Below are 7,170 nucleotides of genomic sequence, written 5' to 3'. Positions count from 1 at the left end.
CACACACACACACACACACACACACACACACACACACACACTATGTCTCTCTATCCTTGTGGGGAATTTCATTGACTTCATTCCATTTTTTTGGTAATTTTATATCCTAACCCTGACCACAAACCCTAAGGCTAACCTCACAGGTACGCTGACCCTAAAATAACCTAAACTCAATTCACACCTTGGTCCTTAACCCAACCTTCCCACCCAAAATCAGCTTCTGAAGTTGTGGGGACCAAGGAGCATCCGGTCCCAACAAGGCTGCCTTTTCCTGAGAAATTGTCCCCACCAAGTAGCAGGAACAAAGCCACACATACACACGCACGCACGCACGCACACACACACACACACAAAATTGACAATATTTATCTATAAATTAACTTGAATGGATTGCTTGTGACATGAAAAATATTGGCTCGTTGGTAATTTTCCTTGTTGTAAAACAGGATATTTCACAACTTTTAGAACCAGATAATACAATATATCTGCTATATTTTTCACCTCATCTCAGCACCGTTTTCACTTCCCTCTTTGCATCCTCTCTGCCTCTATATGTTGGCTGGGTAAAGTAGAGCTTTCTTTTTCTTGATGAAGGTCATGCCCTGCTGACTGAGTCTTGATCAAGATGAACACTTGGAATGTCACATTATTTAAAACAGGGGTGTCCAACCAGTTGATCACAATCAACCGGTCGATCCCCGGCTGGTTCCCAGTCGATTGTGGAGAGTTGTAGAATGCAAAATTGTTTAACATTGCAGCCTTGAATGTGCTCCCTCCTGCCCTCCCCCTTTTGTAGATGTGACCAGGTTTCATTCACAGTAGTCTCGCGAGTTTTGGGTGCGGTGACACAGCACTCAGAACATGATCTCACAAGACTTTGGTTCAGTAGTGGAGTTGCCGGTGCAGAAAAACATGGATGAAAAATGAGCAAACAAGAACTTATTATTTTCACCTGGAGTGGGAGGAGGAGTACTTTTTTGTTTATTCTAATTCGAAGTGTATTTGCCTCATATGTATTTCGAGTGCTGCCTTATCCAAAAAGGGTTACTTGGTGCGGCATTTCAAGACGATGCAGAAACGGTACAAGAAGTGTTTCCCTCCTAAAAGTTCTTTACGGACTCAGAAAGTGCGGGAGCTGAAAAACAAGCTTGTGACGGCAATCGTTTTTAACTCGGCCCAACATAGAAGGTAAGGCTGCTACTATGGCCTCATACCATGTTAGCCACATCCTGGCTCAACCCAAAGTCTTTCAGTGATGGAGAATTCATGAAAGAAGCATTTATTGAGGCTGCAGGTGTGCTTTTTCATTTTTGTAAAAATAAAAGTGAGATCGTGGCTGCTATTAAAGATGTGCAGTTGTCCAGACAAACTGTGAAACTGACATGGCTATGTGAGAGAATGGCTGTGAATGTGGAGGAGCTGCCAAAAAGGACGTTGAACAATGTGGGTTCAGTTTGATGAGTTGACTGACATGATGTGGCCCAGCCATGTGTTTTCATTTTAGACCAGACTAGTGTCTTATACACTGACTGGCACCTTTGTGTTATTTATTTATTTATTTTGCAGTTTGGGTGTGCCCTTGTTTTCTGTACCTAACTTGGTCGCTCGTGTGTGTGTGTGTGTGTGTGTCTTGTCTGATAGGTGGTGAATCAGGTGGAACTTTTTGAATGGTCTGGAGCCGGCAGTCTGGACCAGTGAAGGACTGAGCCCTTCAACACCTGCAGATGACACCATCCTGCATGCTGCACAGAGATTGAGGTTTGAAATAGTTGTTGGAGATTTGTGAATCTGCAACTTTGTAAGTCACTTTTTGTAATAGTATAAACAAGAGAGTTTTATGTTGTGTGCTTTGACTTTTAAAAAAGGGTGGAACTCTTGTGGTAGCCTTGTTGATCCTTATAGATTTTTGTTTTGTTTTTCCTCCCCTGTATGGAAAGAGAGAAGAGTTCTTTGAACAAACGTAGATGAGTTCCCGTGCTCCAAAGTTTTTAAGTCTGTGGTTCTCTCAGTGTGCAGGTTTCCAGCCCTCATAGCTCACATGTTACAGAGTTCTAATTGAAGGAGGTAAAAAAAATTGATCCTTTTTGTTCGAGCATCACTTTTATGTTTCTCTGTCAGGAGTTAAGTAAGGATTTTTTCTTTTCTTTTTTGTTGGTAAATATATGGTTAAGTAGATAGTTTTGTTTGACAATACTTTAAATTAAATAAAACTAGCAACACATTACGTTCTGTTTTATTTACTTTAAAGAAGTGAGGAGTATGGAGATGAAAAATTATGTTTTGTTGATTCTGAGACTGGACGAGTAGATCTCGGCAAACTGCCGACTTCACAAGTAGCTCTTGGTTCAAAAAAAGGTTGGGCACGCCTGATTTAAAACCTCATCGTGAATGTCTACGATTCTGCAACTGCTTTTGTGCCTCCTCTCCTTTTGCCTCTCACTGACTGATGGAGGGTGGGGTAATCTGCACTGGTTACCATGACACCAGACAGCCCTTGCTTGATGAAGGCACGTAGCTTCATCTCAGCTCTACTTTCCCCGGAGCCCTCTGCTCAGGAGCATGTGTGGATCTGCATCTGAGTGTGTGTGCAGATCTCGACGAGTCATATGATGATGCACAGGATGCACATTACCACATGGATAAATTTGTGTCTCAAAATGTAGACCAAGGCAAGTCGTAAAAAATGTGCCTTAATAACAACAAATAACCATTATTCTGAACTAATGACTGATCTACGTTTTTTTTTATTTTGGGAGTCTGGATTATTTGTACTAATTTCCTCTAAACTCACTCATTTGGGTAATAAATGTGCTCTTGCTTGTAGAGTTTTTTTATAAACACCATAGTGTATCATATTTCGTTGATATAATATGTTTTTGGTTTGTTTTTCCTCATCCAACCTTCTGTGGTTTTTTAGTTTTTCTTTTTAAAAGGTAGTGCGACCCCTGCTGGTTGCTGCATGACCTGATCACCTGTTCCCCCATGTTTTTGTTATGTGTCTTCTTTAATGGGTGTTCTAAAACGTTATTTCATTGTGCTCTATACAATGACAATAAAGGCATTATCATCATCATAAAATCAATCAATTAATCAATCAATGGTCTTCAGAATATATTCAAAAATGTATTCAGTTTAAATATTTTAGTTAAACCTCTAAAACTATAGTAATGAAAATTCTGTTACTGCAACATAGTGATAGTCATTCATGAAGCCAACACCCTGGGACCCACTCAGAGACCTGTGCAACACCAACAGAAGACATTCACTTTATCGCCCATCCATAAATCCTATGCACAGTTTTATCTACTTTCTCAGCCATTTTTCGTTAAACCTAAACCACTCTCCATCTAATAATAAAAATCTAATTGTTCCATATTTTCCTATCAGTGCATTCCATTCTTAGATTGCAGGATTACTTGTGGTTCCTACAGTTTCTTAAGAGTAAAATGTGACATAGTGCTTTCAGTTCTCAGGTCAATTTCTGGTGCAACCAAACTTCCCATGTCTAACTGTAAGGCTAACACTCCAATATTAGAGTGGACTTGGGTTTACTGAGCTATGGCAAATAATTTTAATAGAAATTAATTGAAATTTCGTCAATTCCATTGCTCTCTTTGAATCATGATTTATTTGAATCTTTATATGCTTTTTGCCACTAAACTTTTAGGTGGCCTCTTTCAGCTTAACCTGTTTAAGCCCACAGGTGTTTAGAGGTTGATCCTCAGGTCTCCCTTATAAAGCCAGCAGCAGATGAGCCAGTAACTCGCAGGTGTGCCCAATTTGCGTTGCCAGGTAGGCAAGGAGGCATACGGTGAAATTCACCGAAATGCCTCAGTATTCGCTCTTTCATTTCTCTTGTGGCCCCTGTATCAAGCCCAGCTCAACAAATTAAACAAATCAGTTTAATAATTTTCATCAAATTCCTTCAGCAATCAACATTCACACTATATTTTCACAAAAGAACTTTTCTAGTGTCTGTAGACATTGTCATACACTGTTTCCACTAATTTAATGTAAGGTACACTAATTACCAATTGGACAATTGACTTCAAGACTATTTCATGGACAGGTGTGGTCAATCCCTCCATTATGTCATTCTCAATTAAGCAGATAAAAGGACTGGACTTTATTTGAGGTGTGCTTCTTGCATTTGGAAGGTTTTGCTGTGAAGTAAACATGCAGTCAAAGGAGCTCTCCATGCTGTTGAAACAATCCATCCTTAAGCTTCAAAAACAAACAAAAATCATCTGAGAAATAGTTCCATTACCAATAATACCACCCTGGATTCTACCAGATGCAATAGTTGATATGACACTCATGGACAGGAAAAAGAGAGTCATTTTTAATTCATACATGGTACAGGACTATATTGATACACCACAAAAACTGTCCACCTAACCAAGTTTTAAAATCTTATATCCAGACCAAAAGTCTTTTTGATCTTGTTTTGAGACTGATTTACTAAACAAGAACTGATTGTGTAAGAATAATCATCTTGTTTTCAGAATTTGTAAGATTATTTGTTGTTAGTCTGAAAATTTGACTCAAATTCAGTCAAAAATTTCTGCCAGTGGAGTAAAAAAATTTGACTTGTTAAGATTCTTGAAATAAGAAAAAATTGAGTCAAATCCAGTATTTCAAGAATCTTACCAAGTAAAATGTTCTTACTCCACTGGCAGAAATGTTTGACTTAATTAGAGTCAAATTTTCAGACTAACAAGACAAATAATCTTACACATTCTGAAAACAAGATTATTATTCTTACACAATCAGTTCTTGTTTAGTAAATCAGTCTCAAAACAAGATCAAAAGACTTTTTGGGCTGGATATAAGATTTTAAAACTTGGTAGGTGGACATTTTTTGCAGTGTAACTATCATGATTATGTGCAGATATGTACAGATGCATCAAAAACAACAGAAAACAGAGTGGCATACATAATACCAGAATTAAAAATAGAAATAAAGAAAATTATCACAAATCAAGTATCAGTATACACAGGGGAGATGTTGGCAGTATTATTGGCAGTGCAGTGGGTAGAAGAGACAATACCATTAAAAACAATCATCTGTTCAGATTCAAGCACAACACTTATAAGTTTGCAGAGCAGTCAATCAGACAGCCGACCAGACATTATATTAGAAACACTACAAACCCTATTCAGAATACAAATGATGTGACTAACAGTAAACTTTTTATGGATACCAGCACACATAGGTGTCAGATGGAATGAAGCAGCAGACAGAGCAGCAAAACAAGCAACAAATGATCAAATTAGCCTCACAGTATCAATAAGTAAATCAGAATAAGATCTATTGTCAAACAAACACTGAAGGACCAATTGCAAAAACACTGGGAAGAAGATAACAAAGCAAGATGGTTTCATAGGATTCAAAGACAAGTGGGAGATATGAGAACAGGAGGAAGGAACAGAAAAGAAGAAAGATTAATAATCAGACTTAGATTTGGACACACTGCACTGAACAAAACGTTATACAAAACCCAAAAACATGATACAGGTCAATTTGAGCACTGTGGGCAAGAAGAAACCTTAGAACAAGTCATGTTAGTATGCAGGGAATACGAACAACACAGAAGATGGATGATAGAAGAATTAAGAAAAATCAAAGAAACATTTAATATAATAAAAATATTACAAAAAGAAACCAGAAGTAAAGGTATACAAATTGTTTTAAGTTCTTTTAGAAAAACAAAATTAGAAAAAAGAAAATTAAAATAAAAAGTATTTTGATCCACACTCCATATCAGTAGGTGGCGGTAATGCACACCTTCTGTTGTTTGCCAACTGCCATAAAACAACACACAAGAAGAAGAACATCTGAGAAATTGTTACATTAGGATTGGTAAAATCTACAGTTTGGTCCATCCTGAGAAAGAAAGAAAGCACTGCTGAACTCATCAATGCCAAAAGACCTGGGGACCACGGAAGACAACAGTGGTGGATGATGGCAGAATAATCTCCATGGTGAACAGAAAGCCCTTCACAACAGCCAACCAAGAGAACAACCCTCTGCAGGAGGTAGAAGTATCAACATCCAAATCTACCATAAAGACAAGACTGCATGAAAGTAAATCCAGAGGCTTCACTGCACGCTGCAAGACACTCAGAAGACTCAAAAATAAAAAGGCTGGACTGGACTTCGGTAAAAAAAACATGTAAAAAAACAGCAGAGTTCTGGAAGAACATTCTTTGGACAAATGAAACCAAGATCAACCTCTACTAGAATGATGGAACGAGAAAAGTCTGAAGGTGTGGTCCAGGTCCTGATCCAAAGCACCACATCTTGTGTAAAACCCAGCAGAGCAGTGTGATGGCTGCCAGTGGCACTGGCTCACTGTGTTTATTGATGATGTGACACAGGACAGAAGCAGCCCAATGAATTCTGAGGGATTCAGAGCCAGACTGTGTGCTCAGATCCAGACAAACTGAGTGGTCATCATTTCATCCTACAGATGGACAATGAGCAAAAACATAAAGCTAAAGCAACCCAGGAGTTTTTTAAAGCAAAGAAATGGAATATTCTTGAATGGCCAAGTCAGTCACCTGATCTCAACCCAGTTGAGCATTTCACTTGTTAAAGACTAAACTTCAGACAGAGGCCCACAAACAAACAGCAACTGAAAACCTCTGCAGTGAAGGCCTGGCAGAGCATTAAAAAGGAGGAAACACAGCTTCTGGTGATGTCCATGAGTTCAACACTTCAGCCAGTCATTGATAACAAAGGCTTTTCAACCAAGTACTAGAAATGAACATTTTATTTACAATTATTGAATCTGTCCAATGAGTTTAGAGCCTCTGAAATGAAGGATTGTGTTTAAAAGATGCTTTAGTTCTTCACAGTTTTATACAATCATTTTGTTCAACCCACTGAATTAAAGCTGAATGTCTGAACTTCAACTGCTTCTGAATTGTTTTGTTTCAAATTCATTGTGGTAATGTCTAGAACCAAAATGAGTAAAAAGTTGTCTCTGTCCAAATATGTATGGACCTAACTGTAAATGATTTCAAATGACAGAGACCCTTTCTCTGGAGGAAGGAGCATTTCAAATGATGAAGATATTTACAGTGATGGTTTACAAAACACACACACACACACACACACACACACACACACACACACACACACACACACACACACACACACACACA

General features: G+C 38.3%; 1 long non-coding RNA gene across 1 annotated transcript in view; it reads left to right on the top strand.

Annotated features, from left to right (window-relative positions):
- The window catches only part of LOC106531623 (uncharacterized), a 34,923-nt gene that overhangs the window by 20,654 nt on the left and 7,099 nt on the right, over positions 1 to 7,170 (top strand). Inside the window, exon 2 of the long non-coding RNA XR_001311961.1 lies at positions 1,642 to 1,758. This is a non-coding gene — a long non-coding RNA (uncharacterized LOC106531623). The remainder of the gene's footprint in view (positions 1 to 1,641; positions 1,759 to 7,170) is intronic.

This window comes from Austrofundulus limnaeus, unplaced genomic scaffold (genome assembly GCF_001266775.1).
Source record: "Austrofundulus limnaeus strain Quisiro unplaced genomic scaffold, Austrofundulus_limnaeus-1.0 Scaffold658, whole genome shotgun sequence".
Classification (NCBI taxonomy): domain Eukaryota; kingdom Metazoa; phylum Chordata; class Actinopteri; order Cyprinodontiformes; family Rivulidae; genus Austrofundulus; species Austrofundulus limnaeus.
This window is presented reverse-complemented; position numbering and strand designations above follow the sequence as displayed.